Source organism: Rhinoderma darwinii, chromosome 7 (assembly GCF_050947455.1).
Source record: "Rhinoderma darwinii isolate aRhiDar2 chromosome 7, aRhiDar2.hap1, whole genome shotgun sequence".
Lineage (NCBI taxonomy): Eukaryota > Metazoa > Chordata > Amphibia > Anura > Rhinodermatidae > Rhinoderma > Rhinoderma darwinii.
Window position 1 is genome coordinate 4,454,350 of NC_134693.1, and position 17,984 is coordinate 4,472,333.

Sequence of the window (17,984 nt, forward strand, 5' to 3'; positions counted from 1 at the left end):
ACGGCTCCATTTACGTCTGGAGAAGTGACAGGCACTTTTTTACGCGCCGCCTTTTGACAGCGACGCGTAAACAAAAATGACCGTCGGCACAGAACATCGTAAGACCCATTCAAATGAATGGGCAGATGTTTGCCGACGCTTTTGAGCCGCATTTTCGGACGTAATTCAATGCTAAAACGCCCTAATTACATCCGTAAATAGTGTGTGTGAACCCAGCCTTAGTGACGCCCCCGGCTGCTAGTGCTGCATTGTTGGGTCACTTAGGAGACCCAGCGATGCAGCTGAAAGTGGACCGTCGGCCATGAGAAGTTTGCGGGGGGGGGGGCCCAGTAAGAATTTTTGCATCGGGGCCCATGAGCCTCTAGCTACGCCCCTGTCCTGTACTGATCCTGAGTTACATCCTGTATTATACTCCAGAGCTGCACTCACTATTCTGCTGGTGGAGTCACTGTGTACATACATTACTTATCCTGTACTGATCCTGAGTTATATCCTGTATTATACTCCAGAGCTGTACTCACTATTCTGATGGTGGAGTCACTGTGTACATACATTACTTATCCTGTACTGATCCTGAGTTATATCCTGTATTATACTCCAGAGCTGTACTCACTATTCTGCTGGTGGAGTCACTGTGTACATACATTACTTATCCTGTATTATACTCCAGAGCTGCACTCACTATTCTGCTTGTGGAGTCACTGTGTACATACATTACATTACTTATCCTGTACTGATCCTGAGTTACATCCTGTATTATACTCCAGAGCTGCACTCACTATTCTGCTGGTGGAGTCACTGTGTACATACATTACATTACTTATCCTGTATGATTCTGAGTTACATCCTGTATTATACTCCAGAGCTGCATTCACTATTCTGCTGATTAATTGTAGTGGTAGGACAACTTGTCCTGTACTGGCCACTGCTAGACTACTGTGTCATTGACAGGAAGCACAATGTACCTTAGAAAGCAGATTGAGGTGGTGCAAACGTAGCAGCTGCACCCAGTGCCTGGGGTCTGAAGGGGCACAAGGGCTCCTCTGCCACACCAGTATTATAAATAGCACATGGTAAGAGACCCTGTTACAGATTTTGCACTGGGGCCCTGTAGCCTCAAGTTACCCCCCTGACAATGAAGCTCATGAGTAGCGTATCAGAGGGTCCCGTGGGTCTCGTGGACGCTTCAGCTCTGGATTATTCTGCCAGTTGAGTTTTTTTCGTGTTCTCGCAGCATCTGACAGGAAGTGTTGACATAGTTGCCGTCTCTTCCGATCCTGTCTGTCTGGGGATGATCTCATTGGGATTAGTTCCTTCTATGTCTGTATCAGCCGCAGTGACGGCTCGGGATCACCTTCCAGTGACTTGCATGTTTGTAGTGAGGAGATGGGGTTATTTTAAGACTGAGAACATCCCCCGTAACCACAAGTTCCGTCGCCGCCTGGCGTGTAAGTTCTCTGTATGCCCGTGGATCTGTCTAGTCGTTCCGCTCATCTGGAATATGAGGTCAATCCCTGGTAGGATGAAGACATCCGCTAATCTGGTTCCTCTCATCCGATGGACGATAGCAAAGAACGGAGATCAGAGGAGCGTCTCCCCTGAAACTGTAAATCCGCAGAAAACCTCAGCCCCGGAGTCGTCTGCTGTCGAACTAATAAAAATTCTGTTCAGTTGTTTCTTAGTTATATCTGTTCCTGAGAAAGCTGGGTGACAACTAATATGGCCGCCATCCAGCTCCTGTAGGGTTAATAAATGGTAAATCTCCCTAGTCGTGCAGTGATACAGGAGCAGGAGACGTATACATGACACGGACCATTATTCCTGTGGGGGCTCTAATTGCGGCCATAGTGATGGGCACCCAGCTTTCCCAGAAACAGATATAACTAATATTATATCTCATTACATAATAATATAGGATATTGCACTACATTATATTATACATCCTTTTATATTCTATATTATATTGCACTCACTACATTATATTATATTACAGTCCTCTGACTCTCTGATCCTGCAGTCTGTCGCTCGTGTATTTACATTGTATAAATAATAGATCACTTACACCCGGAGGATATTTATTGATTATTTAACTAGACGCCAAACTGTGGAGATGAATAATTAATATTCTCATTGATCGGTCACATCACGGCTGTAGATTATAAGGGTATGTTCACACGGCCTATTTACGGACGTAAATCGGGCGTTTTTGCCCCGAATTACGTCTGAAAATAGCGCCTCAATAGCGCTGACAAACATCTGCCCATTGAAAGCAATGGGCAGACGTTTGTCTGTTCACACGAGGCGTATATTTACGCGCCGCTGTCAAATGACGGCGCGTAAATAGACGCCCGCGTCAAAGAAGTGACCTGTCACTTCTTTGGCCGTAATTGGAGCCGCTATTCATTGACTCCAATGAATAGCAGCGCTAATTACGGCCGTAATAGACGCAGCCTTCAAGCGCCTGCACATGCCGTTACGGCTGAAATTACGGGGATGTTTTCAGGCTGAAACATCCCCGTAATTTCAGCCGTTACGGACCCCCGCCGTGTGAACATACCCTAAGACGTTGCTGCTGTAAATTGTGATAATGACACCAGCTGGAAGCTCCTGGGCCCCAACACATAACCTGTACCTGGGCCCCCCAACTATCGCATGAGCCTTACACCAGAACTGTCAATTCATCCGCTTTTCCCAGAAGTCCGCGGTTTTTCAACCCCCCCCCCCCCCCTCACCTGTTCACCGTAACCAGACATCAGAGGTGCTGTATAGAACGTTATCTGACATATCCGGCTGACATTGTATAGGGGGGGGGGCACTGAAAGCTTTATCCTACCCCCTGTAGCTGCACTTTTGCATTGTCTATGTATCCTACGCAGTGTGACATCATCATAAGGGCAGCATGTGATGTCATCAGTAGTGATGTGGGGCTTCTAGTAAAGTCAGTTCTGGTGACATTGAACGATCCGTTGTACAGTACGCACGCCCCATGAGCAGCTGTACGCTGGGCCCGGCCCGCTGCTGTTTGTTTAGCTGCTGAAACGTCTCATCACTACGAGCAGGTGCTGAATTTTCCATCAGTCTGTGATCTGGAGCCAATTTATCCCATCATTCAATGACAGTAAAGATGATATTATAGCTCCCATAGAGGATGTCACCGAGCTTTCCCCCAGCCCCTGAATATGCCCAGTACAGTAGTGGGGAGGGGGTGTATCACTGTGTATATAAATAGGGGGCCTACCATACTGAGTAACGAGCCCTATAGGATCCGTCATGCAGCTATAGTCACCAGCTTCATAGAAGATAAAGTTACAGGAACACAACTCAGGTGCAATGTTATTCTCATGCAGTATTCATGGGGTTGTCTCCTGATCCCCTTTTTAAAAAAAACGACTCTACCCCCGAAGACCAGAGATTATTGCCAGAAGAAGTGGCTCCTGTCAATACATTTCCTGCACTCACAATTCTGCTAGCTGATATTGGAAACAGCCAGCAAGCTTGTAGATAGGAAACCCCCTGAACAGCTTAGCTAAGCTCCTCTGCAGGGGCGCAGTGTGTTTGTCCTACATCACATGATTGTACATTGCCAGGTGTAAAGATTCTCCCCCATACCCTAATAATAAGATGACACTACCCAAGATGCAGAACTCCAGAGAAAGCTATGTGCATACAATGAACAAGCAGAGGATGCTGGGAGATTTCAGCTGTGAAGCCTTCAATATCGTGAGTGCAGCTCCATAGTATCATACAGGCTGTAACTCAGGTTCAGTAGAGAAGTAATGTCATGTATGTACACAGTGACTCCACCAGCAGAATAGTGAGTGCAGCTCTGGATTATAACACAGGATGTAACTCAGGATCAGTACAGGATAAGTAATGTAATGTATGTACACAGTGACTCCACCAGCAGAATAGTGAGTGCAGCTCTGGAGTATAATACAGGATGTAACTCAGGATAAGTACAGGATAAGTAATGTAATGTATGTAAACAGTGACTCCACCAGCAGAATAGTGAGTGCAGCTCTGGAGTATAATACAGGATATAACTCAGGATCAGTACAGGATAAGTAATGTATGTACACAGTGACTCCACCAGCAGAATAGTGAGTGCAACTCTGGAGTATAATACAGGATATAACGCAGGATCAGTACAGGATAAGTAATGTAATGTATGTACACAGCGACTCCACCAGCAGAATAGTGAGTGCAGCTCTGGAGTATAATACTGGATATAACTGAGGATCAGTACAGGATAAGTAATGTAATGTATGTAAACAGTGACTCCACCAGCAGAATAGTGAGTGCAGCTCTGGAGTGTAATACAGAATGTAACTCAGGATCAGTACAGGATAAGGTAATGTAATGTATGTACACAGTGACTCCACCAGCAGAATAGTGAGTGCAGCTCTGGAGTATAATACAGGATATAACTCAGGATCAGTACAGGATAAGTAATGTAATGTATGTACACAGTGACTCCACCAGCAGAATAGTGAGCGCAGCTCTAGAGTATAATACAGGATGTAACTCAGGATCAGTACAGGATAAGTAATGTAATGTATGTACACAGTGACTCCACCAGCAGAATAGTGAGCGCAGCTCTGGAGTATAATACAGGATGTAACTCAGGATCAGTATAGGATAAGTAATGTAATATATGTACAACAGTGACTCCACCAGCAGAATAGTGAGTGCAGCTCTGGAGTATAATACAGGATATAACTCAGGATCAGTACAGGATAAGTAATGTAATGTATGTACACAGTGACTCCACCAGCAGAATAGTGAGCGCAGCTCTAGAGTATAATACAGGATGTAACTCAGGATCAGTACAGGATAAGTAATGTAATGTATGTACACAGTGACTCCACCAGCAGAATAGTGAGCGCAGCTCTGGAGTATAATACAGGATGTAACTCAGGATCAGTATAGGATAAGTAATGTAATATATGTACAACAGTGACTCCACCAGCAGAATAGTGAGTGCAGCTCTGGAGTATAATACAGGATGTAACTCAGGATCAGTACAGGATAAGTAATGTAATGTATGTACACAGTGACTCCACCAGCAGAATAGTGAGTGCAGCTCTGGAGTATAATACAGGATGTAACTCAGGATCAGTACAGGATAAGTAATGTAAAGATTGCCCTGATGTACTAAGAAAATGGGGAAATTACTTTGCGAAGGGGAATCTTTGTCTCCTACAGTTATGTCTGTACAGTTGTATATAGTTAAGCAGGGGTGGTGCTGCTGTTAGAGGAGGAGTATGTATGTGCGTTTCTTTGGTTACTGTGGGGTGGGATGTAGGAATAGATGTAATTTCCTGTCTTGACTATGATGAGCTAAAGTTGCCCAAGAGAAGGGTAATCCTTCAGCCATGGTTCCCTGGAGTTTTCCTCCACATGGGGGTTGGCAGGGTGAATGCTTGTGGATCGGGGGTTTGCCGTGTTTAGCCCCTTTTTCATAGCTTTTGCAGCTGTACTGTTGCGGTTGAGGAGTCAGGTGGATGTTGCAGGAAAGTTATGGCGGACTCATTTTAACTAATAGAAGGTGTGAAACCTCATGTTGGTGAAGAGACTGCGCTATGGTAGTGGCCAGCCCAGTGGATGTGGTGCTGATGACGTCATCCAGGGGTGGGCACAGTGGGTAAACACAGGATTGAGGATCTTCAGTAGGGTCATTGCAGCTAGAATTGCAGACAGATCGTGCCGCCCTTTTATTGCTGTCGGGTCGGGTGCTGTAAGTCAGTCAGCTGGAGATCTGACAGTATTTGAGAATCCCCGTGGCCAGCATTTCACCCGACTCCTTGACTTATTCCTGTGAATAAATCTGTGTTTTGTGCATTTATTCCAGAGTCTATAATTACTGTAATTTAGGTTGTTGTAAAGGTGGAGTAAAAGCCCAACTCATATCCAAAAGTCATGTACAGTATGTGGCCAGTGGATCATCCATGAATCTTCTTGTGTCACCAATATCTGAGTGACATCATCGCAACCTGACCACAACACTGGACATGGGCCGAGAACGGGAGCAGACTGAGGGGTGATCGGAACACTTGTGTAGTTCTAAAGCAGCGGAAATGAATTACACAAGAAAATCTCCCCTGTGACCCAGGTAAAGCCAGCGCAGCGAGTCGTCCTCCCGCAGCAGGAAAATCTCTTCACTTGATAAGAGCCAAAGAGCTACGTTAACACCTCGAGCGTCCCGCCAGCCGGGGCCCTGGCAGCCAGATGTGCCGTGTTCACCGCAGATGTTTCTCATATGGCAGGAAAAGCTTCTGGCAGAAAGTCGCTGGCATTAACTAGAGGTGGGGCCGGATGGGAGCAAAGCCTTCAACCCAAAATTACTTGGAAGTTTCTCTTTTTACCTTTTCTATCCTGCACACAAAGCTGCAGTGTGACCACACGAAAACCGGAACGTCCAACACTAAGGGCATGCCCACACGTGGCGTATTTCCTCCGCAACTGTCCGCATCAATGCCGCACAGAATCTGCGTTGCAGATTCTGCGGCGGATCTGCCCAAAATGTGCAGTAAATTGATGCGGACTAGCTGCTGCGGACTGCGGTAAAAGTGCTTCCCTTCTCTCTATCAGTGCAGGATAGAGAGAAGGGACAGCACTTTCCCTAGTGAAAGTAAACGAATTTCATACTTACCGGCCGTTGTCTTGGTGACGGCGTCCCTCTTTCGGCATCCAGCCCGACCTCCCTGGATGACGCGGCAGTCCATGTGACCGCTGCAGCCTGTGATTGGCTGCAGCCGTCACTTAGACTGAAACGTCATCCTGGGAAGCCGGACTGGAGACAGAAGCAGGGAGTTCTCGGTAAGTATGAACTTCTATTTTTTTTACAGGTTGCTGTATATTGGGATCGGTAGTCACTGTCCAGAGGGCAGAAACAGCTACTGCCGATCGCTTAACTCTTTCAGCACCCTGGACAGTGACTATTTACTGACGTCGCCTAGCAACGCTCCCGTAATTCCGGGAGCCCCATTGACTTCCTCAGTCTGGCTGTAGACCTAGAAATACATAGGTCCAGCCAGAATGAAGAAATGTCATGGCAAAAAAGCAAAACGCATCCGCAGCACACATAACATGTGCATGACAGCTGCGGACTTCATTGCGGAAATTAGAATCTCCATTGAAGTCAATGGAGAACTTCCGCAATGAGTCCGCAACCAGTCCGCCACAACTCCGCAACAGCCATTGTATGCACCAAATTCCACACCGCAGCCTATGCTCCGCAGCGGAATTTTCCCCCTCGTCTAAACGAACACTTCTAAAAAGAAGTGGAAGGCAATAGAGAAACGGCTCCGCTGCGGATTAACGCTGCGGAGTGTCCGCAGCGGAATTCCAGAGCAATTCCGCCACGTGGGGCTTTGCCCTTATAGTAGTTATATTCTTGTATATAGGGAGCAGTATTATAGTAGTTATATTCTTGTATATAGGAGCAGTATTATAGTAGTTATATTCTTGTATATAGGGAGCAGTATTATAGTAGTTATATTCTTGTATATAGGGAGCAGTATTATAGTAGTTATATTCTTGTATATAGGAGCAGTATTATAGTAGTTATATTCTTGTATATAGGAGGAAGTATAGTAGTTATAGTCTTGTATATAGGGGCAGTATTATAGTAGTTATATTCTTGTATATAGGGGGCAGTATTATAGTAGTTATATTCTTGTATATAGGAGCAGTATTATAGTAGTTATATTCTTGTATATAGGAGCAGTATTATAGTAGTTATATTCTTGTATATAGGAGGAAGTATAGTAGTTATAGTCTTGTATATAGGGGCAGTATTATAGTAGTTATATTCTTGTATATAGGGGGCAGTATTATAGTAGTTATATTCTTGTATATAGGGGGCAGTATTATAGTAGTTATATTCTTGTATATAGGAGCAGTATTATAGTAGTTATATTCTTGTATATAGGGGGCAGTATTATAGTAGTTATAGTCTTGTATATGGGGAGCAGTATTATAGTAGTTATATTCTTGTATATAGGGGGCAGTATTATAGTAGTTATATTCTTTTATATAGGAGCAGTATTATAGTAGTTATATTCTTGTATATAGGGGGCAGTATTATAGTAGTTACATAGTTACATAGTTACATAGTTACATAGTTAGTACGGCTGAAAAAAGACACATGTCCATCAAGTCCAACCAAGGGAAGGGAAAAGGGAAGGAAAAATTTCTACACATAGGAGCTAATATTTTTTTGTTCTAGGAAATTATCTAACCCTTTTTTAAAGCCATCTACTGTCCCTGCTGTGACGGCTCCTGCGGTGTCTACTGTCCCTGCTGTGACGGCTCCTGCGGTGTCTACTGTCCCTGCTGTGACGGCTCCTGCGGTAGGCTATTCCATAAATTCACCGTTCTTACTGTAAAGAAGCCTTGTCGCCTCTGCAGCTTGAACCTTTTTTTCTCCAGACGGAGGGAGTGCCCCCTTGTTTTTTGAGGGGGTTTTACAAGGAACAGGATATCACCATATTTTTTGTATGTGCCATTAATATATTTATATAAGTTAATCATGTCCCCCCTTAGTCGTCTTTTTTCAAGGCTAAATAGGTTTAATTCTTTCAATCTTTCCTCATAACTTAAATTCTCCATGCCCCTTATTAGCTTCGTTGCTCTTCTTTGTATTTTTTCCAACTCCAGGGCATCCTTTCTATGAACTGGAGCCCAGAACTGGACTGCATATTCTAGATGAGGCCTCACTAATGCTTTGTAAAGTGGCAATATTACATCCCTGTCCCGCGAGTCCATGCCTCTTTTAATACACGACAATATCTTGCTGGCCTTTGAAGCAGCTGATTGACACTGCATGCTGTTATTGAGTTTATGATTTACAAGAACACCCAGATCCTTCTCAACTAGTGACTCCCCCAGTGTAGCGCCCCCTAGGACATATGATGCATGCAGGTTGTTGGTACCCAGATGCATAACTTTACATTTATCTACATTAAACTTCATCTGCCAAGTGGACGCCCAAACACTTAGTTTGTTTAAATCTGCCTGTAATTCACAAACATCTTCCATAGTCTGAACTATATTACATAGCTTGGTGTCATCTGCAAAAATAGAAATAGTGCTATTAATCCCTTCCTCTATATCATTAATAAATAAGTTGAATAATAGTGGTCCCAGCACTGAACCCTGGGGTACACCACTTATTACCGGGGACCATTCAGAGAAGGAATCATTGACCACAACTCTCTGGATACGGTCCTTGAGCCAATTCTCAATCCAATTACAAACTATATTTTCTAAACCTATAGTCCGTAATTTACCCATTAGGCGTCTATGGGGGACAGTGTCAAATGCCTTTGCAAAGTCCAAAAACACTAAATCCACAGCGGCCCCTCTGTCTAGACTTCTGCTCACCTCTTCATAAAAACAGATTAGGTTAGTTTGACAACTTCTGTCCTTAGTAAAACCGTGCTGGCTGTCACTTATAATGCTATTTATTGTCACATAATCCTGTATATAGTCCCTCAATAGCCCCTCAAACATTTTCCCCACGATGGATGTTAAGCTTACTGGTCTATAATTACCCGGGGAAGACCTAGAGCCCTTTTTGAAAATAGGCACCACATTTGCGCTGCGCCAGTCCCTTGGCACTATACCAGTCACTAGAGATTCTCTGAATATTATGAAAAGGGGGACAGAAATAACTGAACTAAGCTCTTTAAGAATTCTAGGGTGTAACCCATCTGGTCCCGGAGCCTTGTGCACATTTATTTTATTTAATTTAGCTTGGACCATCTCTACATTCATCCAATTCAGTATATCAGCCGATATATTAACAGCACTGGCACCGGCTACATCAGCTCCTCAGCACTGGCACCGGCTACATCAGCTCCTCAGCACTGGCACCGGCTACATCAGCTCCTCAGCACTGGCACCGGCTACATCAGCTCCTCAGCACTGGCACCGGCTACATCAGCTCCTCAGCACTGGCACCGGCTACATCAGCTGCTCTTTCTTCAGTTGTATATACAGAGCTAAAGAACCCATTTAGTAACTCTGCCTTCTCTTGATCCCCTGTGACCAACTCCCCATTACCATTATCTAGGGGTCCTACATGTTCAGACCTTGGCTTTTTTGCATTTATATGCTTGAAGAATTTTTTAGGATTTGTTTTACTATCCTTGGCCACCTGCCTTTCATTTTGTATTTTTGCTAATTTTATTACCTTTTTACAGATTTTATTAAGCTCTTTATATTTTACAAAGGCTGCAGCTGTACCCTCAGATTTGTATTTTTTAAATGCCCTTTTTTTGTCATGTATTGCCCCTTTCACAGAAGGTGTAAGCCATGTGGGGTTTAATTTGAGTCGTTTATACTTATTACCTGTAGGAATAAATTTTGCACTATAATAACTCAAAGTAGATTTGAAAATCTCCCATTTATCATTTGTTCCATTATTTGACATTAGTTCTTCCCAGTCCATATCCTGAATTGCAGCCCTCATCCTGGGGAAATTGGCTTTCTTAAAATTAAATGTTTTTGCCCTCCCAGCCTGCGTTTGTTTTTTACAGTATAGGTAAAATGTAACTGTATTGTGATCACTGTTACCGAGGTTTTCACGAACATTGACATTCCCAACAAGATCTGCATTATTAGAAATGACCAGATCCAACAGAGCTTCACCTCTAGTCGGGTCTTCCACAAACTGGCCCATAAAATTTTCCTGCAACAGGTTGAGGAAATGTCTCCCCTTTGCAGTTGAAGCCGAACCATGACACCAATTAATATCCCGGAAATTAAAATCTCCCATTATCACTACAGTACCCACCTGTGCAGCCCGCTCCATCTGTTTATATAGCTGAACTTCCATCTCCTCAGTTATATTGGGGGGTCTATAGATTACACCAAAAGTAATTTTTTCAGTGTTTACCTCCCTTTCTAGTTCCACCCACAAGGTTTCAACCTCCTCACAGTCTTCACCCACTATTGTCTCTTTCACACTCGCCTTCATATCACTTCTCACATACAGACATACACCACCACCTTTCCTATTTGTCCTGTCTTTACGAAAAAGTGTAAAACCCTGTAGATTTACAGCCCAGTCATGTGAAGAGTCCAGCCATGTTTCAGCAACACCAACTATATCTATATTTTCTTCCAGTATCAAGGCCTCCAGCTCCCCCATTTTGCTTGCTAGACTTCTGGCATTTGTGAACATACACTTTAACTTGCCTGTCAGTTTTTCACTTTTATTATCAGAAATGTGATTTGACATTAATCGGTCCTTTTTATTTACACTGATGTTTTGTAACGAAAGGATCTCCTTATCCTGTTGTCTAGTCCTCTCCCCACATTCTGTTTCTCCCCCCACCAATATAGTCTGACCCCTCTCTAACCTGGCTACCCCTTTTTTTTCTACATTGACCTCCCTCCTCAGCCCTAGTTTAAATACTCCGCCACCCCAGCTAGAATTCTCTCCCCCAGCACAGCGGACCCCCTTCCATTTAGGTGCAAATCATCTGCAGAATACAGTTTGTACCCCAATGAAAAGTCAGCCCAGTGCTCTAGGAACCCAAATCCTTCTCCTCTACACCAAGACTTAAGCCATGCATTTAACTCCCTGAGCTCCCGCTGTCTTTCCTGTGATGCGCATGGCACTGGCAGTATTCCTGAGAATACAACCTTGGAGGTCCTTCCCTTCAGCTTGTAGCCTAGTTCTTTAAAATTATTCTTAAGGCTCCTCCACCTACCATTTATTCTGTCGTTGGTACCGACATGGACCACGACAGCTGGATCATCACCAGCCCCTCCCAGCAATTTGTCCACCCGTTCCACCACATGCCGAACCCCGGCACCAGGGAGACAGCAAACCATTCGGTTGAGGTGGTCTTGGCGACAAATAATTCTATCCGTCTTCCTGATTATAGAATCCCCTACGACTATCAATTGTCTTGGCTTACCTGAATTACCATCCCACCGACTACTAGATGGGCTGTTCTCCCAGCTGTTAGGGAGATCAGTATCCACTAGGGCTGCCATTTCTGAGACTGACACCCTCGCATCATCACCCAACTTGGCAATTTTGCCTGGAATGTCAGAAACCGGATCGGCCTTCCTTGTCTTTGACCCCTTTCTACTGCCCCTAACTACATTAACCCAGCTACTTACCTGATCCTGCTCACCCATGTCTTCACCCTCCAGTTGAAACCCACTAACTGCATGCTCTGTGAGCAGCAAGCTCAGCTCAAGATTGTCTATCCTCAAGTTATATTCTTGTATATAGTGGCAGTATTATAGTAGTTATATTCTTGTATATAGGGGGCAGTATTATAGTAGTTATATTCTTGTATATAGGGGGCAGTATTATAGTAGTTATATTCTTGTATATAGGAGCAGTATTATAGTAGTTATATTCTTGTATATATGGGGTAGTATTATAATAGTTATATTCTTGTATATAAGGGGCAGTATTATAGTAGTTATATTCTTGTATATAGGGGGCAGTATTATAGTAGTTATATTCTTGTATATAGGAGGCAGTATTATAGTAGTTATATTCTTGTATATAGGGGGCACTATTATAGTATTTATATTCTTGTATATAGGAGCAGTATTACAGTAGTTATATTCTTGTATATGGGAGCAGTATTATAGTAGTTATATTCTTGTATATAGGGGACAGTATTATAGTAGTTATATTCTTGTATATAGGGGGCACTATTATAGTATTTATATTCTTGTATATAGGAAGCAGTATTATAGTGGTTATATTCTTGTATATAGGGAGCAATATTATAGTGGTTATATTCTTGTATATAGGGGGCAGTATTTTAGTAGTTATATTCTTGTATATAGGGGGCAGTATTATAGTAGTTACATTCTTGTATATAGGGGCAGTATTATAGTAGTTATATTCTTGTATATAAGAGCAGTATTATAGTAGTTATAGTCTTGTATATAGGGGCAGTATTATAGTAGTTATATTCTTGTATATAGGGGGCAGTATTATAGTAGTTATATTCTTGTATATAGGGGGCAGTATTATAGTAGTTATATTCTTGTATATAGGAGCAGTATTATAGTAGTTATATTCTTGTATATAGGGGGCAGTATTATAGTAGTTATAGTCTTGTATATAGGGAGCAGTATTATAGTAGTTATATTCTTGTATATAGGGGGCAGTATTATAGTAGTTATATTCTTTTATATAGGAGCAGTATTATAGTAGTTATATTCTTGTATATAGGGGGCAGTATTATAGTAGTTATATTCTTGTATATAGTGGCAGTATTATAGTAGTTATATTCTTGTATATAGGAGCAGTATTATAGTAGTTATATTCTTGTATATATGGGGTAGTATTATAATAGTTATATTCTTGTATATAAGGGGCAGTATTATAGTAGTTATAATCTTGTATATAGGGGGCAGTATTATAGTAGTTATATTCTTGTATATAGGGGACAGTATTATAGTAGTTATATTCTTGTATATAGGGGGCACTATTATAGTATTTATATTCTTGTATATAGGGAGCAGTATTATAGTGGTTATATTCTTGTATATAGGGAGCAGTATTATAGTGGTTATATTCTTGTATATAGGGGGCAGTATTATAGTAGTTATATTCTTGTATATAGGGGGCAGTATTATAGTAGTTACATTCTTGTATATAGGGGCAGTATTATAGTAGTTATAGTCTTGTATATAGGGGACAGTATTATAGTAGTTATAGTCTTGTATATAGGAGCAGTATTATAGTAGTTATATTCTTGTATATAGGGGCAGTATTATAGTAGTTATAGTCTTGTATATAGGGGGCAGTATTATAGTAGTTATATTCTTGTATATAGGGGCAGTATTATAGTAGTTATATTCTTGTATATAGGGGGCAGTATTATAGTAGTTATATTCTTGTATATAGGAGCAGTATTATAGTAGTTATATTCTTGTGTATAGGGGGCAGTATTATAGTAGTTATATTCTTGTATATAGGGGGCAGTATTATAGTAGTTATATAATTCTTGTATATAGGGGCAGTATTATAGTAGTTATATTCTTGTATTATAGAAGTTATATTCTTGTATATAGGGGGCAGTATTATAGTAGTTATATAATTCTTGTATATAGGGGGCAGTATTATAGTAGTTATATAATTCTTGTTTATAGGGGCAGTATTATAGTAGTTATATTCTTGTATATAGGGGCAATATTATAGTAGTTATTTTCTTGTATATAGGGGCAGTATTATAGTAGTTATTTTCTTGTATATAGGAGCAGTATTATAGTAGTTATATTCTTGTATATAGGGGCAGTGTTATAGTAGTTATATTCTTGTATATAGGAGCAGTATTATAGTAGTTATATTCTTGTATATAGGGGCAGTATTATAGTAGTTATATTCTTGTATATAGGGAGCAGTATTATAGTAGTTACAGTCTTGTATATAGGAGCAGTATTATAGTAGTTATATTCTTGTATATAGGAGCAGTATTATAGTAGTTATATTCTTGTATATAGGAGTCAGTATTATAGTAGTTATATTCTTGTATATAGGGGCAGTATTATAGTAGTTATATTCTTGTATATAGGGGCAGTATTATAGTAGTTATATTCTTGTATATAGGAGCAGTATTATAGTAGTTATATTCTTGTATATAGGAGCAGTATTATAGTAGTTATATTCTTGTATATAGGAGGCAGTATTATAGTAGTTTGTATATAGGGGCAGTATTATAGTAGTTATATTCTTGTATATAGGGGGCAGTATTATAGTAGTTATATTCTTGTATATAGGGGGCAGTATTATAGTAGTTATATTCTTGTATATAGGAGCAGTATTATAGTAGTTATATTCTTGTATATAGGGGGCAGTATTATAGTAATTATATTCTTGTATATAGGAGGCAGTATTATAGTAGTTATATTCTTTTATATAGGGGCAGTATTATAGTAGTTATATTCTTGTATATAGGAGGCAGTATTATAGTAGTTATATTCTTGTATATAGGAGCAGTATTATAGTAGTTATATTGTATATAGGGAGCAGTATTATAGTAGTTATTTTTCTTGTATATAGGGAGCAGTATTATAGTAGTTATATTCTTGTATATAGGGGCAGTATTATAGTAGTTATATTCTTGTATATGGTGGCAGTATTATAGTAGTTATATTCTTGTATATAGGGGCAGTATTATAGTAGTTATATTCTTGTATATGGTGGCAGTATTATAGTAGTTATATTCTTGTATATAGGGGGCAGTATTATAGTAGTTATATTCTTGTATCTAGGGAGCAGTATTATAGTAGTTATATTCTTGTATATAGGGGGCAGTATTATAGTAGTTATATTATTTTATATAGGAGCAGTATTATAGTAGTTATATTCTTGTATATAGGGGGCAGTATTATAGTAGTTATATTCTTGTATATAGTGGCAGTATTATAGTAGTTATATTCTTGTATATAGGAGCAGTATTATAGTAGTTATATTCTTGTATATAGGAGGCAGTATTATAGTAGTTATATTCCTGTATATATGGGGCAGTATTATAGTAGTTATATTCTTGTATATAGGGGGCAGTATTATAGTAGTTATATTCGTATATATAGGGAGCAGTAGTATAGTAGTTATATTCTTGTATATAGGGGGCAGTATTATAGTAGTTATATTCTTGTATATAGGAAGCAGTATTATAGTAGTTATATTCTTGTATATAGGGAGCAGTATTATAGTAGTTATATTCTTGTATATAGGGAGCAGTATTATAGTAGTTATATTCTTGTATATAGGGGCAGTATTATAGTAGTTATATTCTTGTATATAGGAGGCAGTATTATAGTAGTTATATTCTTGTATATAGTGGCAGTATTATAGTAGTTATATTCCTGTATATAGAGCCAGTATTATAGTAGTTATATTCTTGTATATAGGAGGCAATATTATAGTAGTTATATTCTTGTATATAGGGGCAGTATTATAGTAGTTATATTCTTGTATATGGTGGCAGTATTATAGTAGTTATATTCTTGTATATAGGGGGCAGTATTATAGTAGTTGTATTCGTATATATAGGGAGCAGTATTATAGTAGTTATATTCTTGTATATAGGGGGCAGTATTATAGTAGTTATATTCTTGTATATAGGGAGCAGTATTATAGTAGTTATATTCTTGTATATAGGGAGCAGTATTATAGTAGTTATATTCCTGTATATAGAGCCAGTATTATAGTAGTTATATTCTTGTATATAGGAGGCAGTATTATAGTAGTTATATTCTTGTATATAGGGGCAGTATTATAGTAGTTATATTCTTGTATATAGGAGCAGTATTATAGTAGTTATATTCTTGTATATAGGGGCAGTATTATAGTAGTTATATTCTTGTATATAGGAGGCAGTATTATAGTAGTTATATTCTTGTATATAGGAGCAGTATTATAGTAGTTATATTCTTGTATATAGGGGCAGTATTATAGTAGTTATATTCTTGTATATAGGAGCAGTATTATAGTAGTTATATTCTTGTATATAGGGGCAGTATTATAGTAGTTATATTCTTGTATATAGGGGGCAGTATTATAGTAGTTATATTCTTGTATATAGGGGCAGTATTATAGTAGTTATATTCTTGTATATAGGAGGCAGTATTATAGTAGTTATATTCTTGTATATAGGGGCAGTAGTATAGTAGTTATATTCTTGTATATAGGAGCAGTATTATAGTAGTTATATTCTTGTATATAGGGGCAGTATTATAGTAGTTATATTCTTGTATATAGGAGGCAGTATTATAGTAGTTATATTCTTGTATATAGGGGCAGTATTATAGTAGTTATATTCTTGTATATAGGGAGCAGTATTATAGTAGTTATATTCTTGTATATAGGGGCAGTATTATAGTAGTTATATTCTTGTATATAGGAGAAGTATTATAGTAGTTATATTCTTGTATATAGGAGGCAGTATTATAGTAGTTATATTCTTGTATATAGGAGTAGTATTATAGTAGTTATATTCTTGTATATAGGAGGCAGTAATATAGTAGTTATATTCTTGTATATAGGGGCAGTATTATAGTAGTTATATTCTTGTATATAGGGGCAGTATTATAGTAGTTATATTCTTGTATATAGTGGGCAGTATTATAGTAGTTATATTCCTGTATATAGGGGCAGTATTATAGTAGTTATATTCTTGTATATAGGGAGCAGTATTATAGTAGTTATATTCTTGTATATAGGGGCAGTATTATAGTAGTTATATTCTTGTATATAGGGGGCAGTATTATAGTAGTTATATTCTTGTATATAGGGGGCAATATTATAGTAGTTATATTCTTGTACATATTTACTTAGGGGAACTGATAATAAATACAGCAAAAAGCTTCCCCAGAATAAAAAGATTATTAAATCTGTGTTCCAGGCAGTTCCTATGTTAATATTATATATTTGCTATGTGACTTTGGACTATATACAGTGAGATGTTAGTGGTAGTTACTCATTCTTATATATTGCGCGCTGCTCTATGAGGCGGAAGGAAGAAGTAAAAACATGACATCTGAATATTGGTGACCGCCTCGTATGCAGAGTTTTCTTCTGGAATTTAAGGTGGATCATGCCGGTGTATAACAGATCCGATCGTCTCAACTTTACATAAAATGACAGGTGGAAAATATTACCTCCCGTTTCCTCGGTTACTATGTCAGCCGACAGGCACAATACATAATTTTAAATATGTTCATTCAGTAATGGAACTTTCTGTAAAGGATTTGAAGAAACGCCTAAAGCAACGGTACAATGGAAATATGAGGTCTGTGGCGCGGAGTTCCTGGGGCTCTCAGACTACAAGCTTTACAGTGACCTTAAAAATCTAAGATTTGAAAAATGTCCCACCGAAAGGAATACATTGTGCAAGTCACTGGCACCGTGACTGCAACTTTAGCGCAATGGACAGCCACACTTTAATAGAAAGTGAGGGTTAATGTTGCCGGAAGGTGACGATCATGCA

The 17,984-nt window shown here is 39.6% G+C and overlaps 1 long non-coding RNA gene across 2 annotated transcripts in view; it reads left to right on the forward strand.

The window, feature by feature from the left end:
* The first annotated feature begins 2,916 nt into the window (after positions 1–2,916).
* Positions 2,917–17,984, forward strand: part of LOC142657016 (uncharacterized) — a 30,357-nt gene continuing 15,289 nt past the window's right edge. The window contains exon 1 of one of the 2 annotated variants that reach the window (XR_012849786.1): positions 2,917–3,059. This is a non-coding gene — a long non-coding RNA (uncharacterized LOC142657016). The remainder of the gene's footprint in view (positions 3,060–17,984) is intronic. The other variant, XR_012849787.1, reaches the window with a different exon arrangement.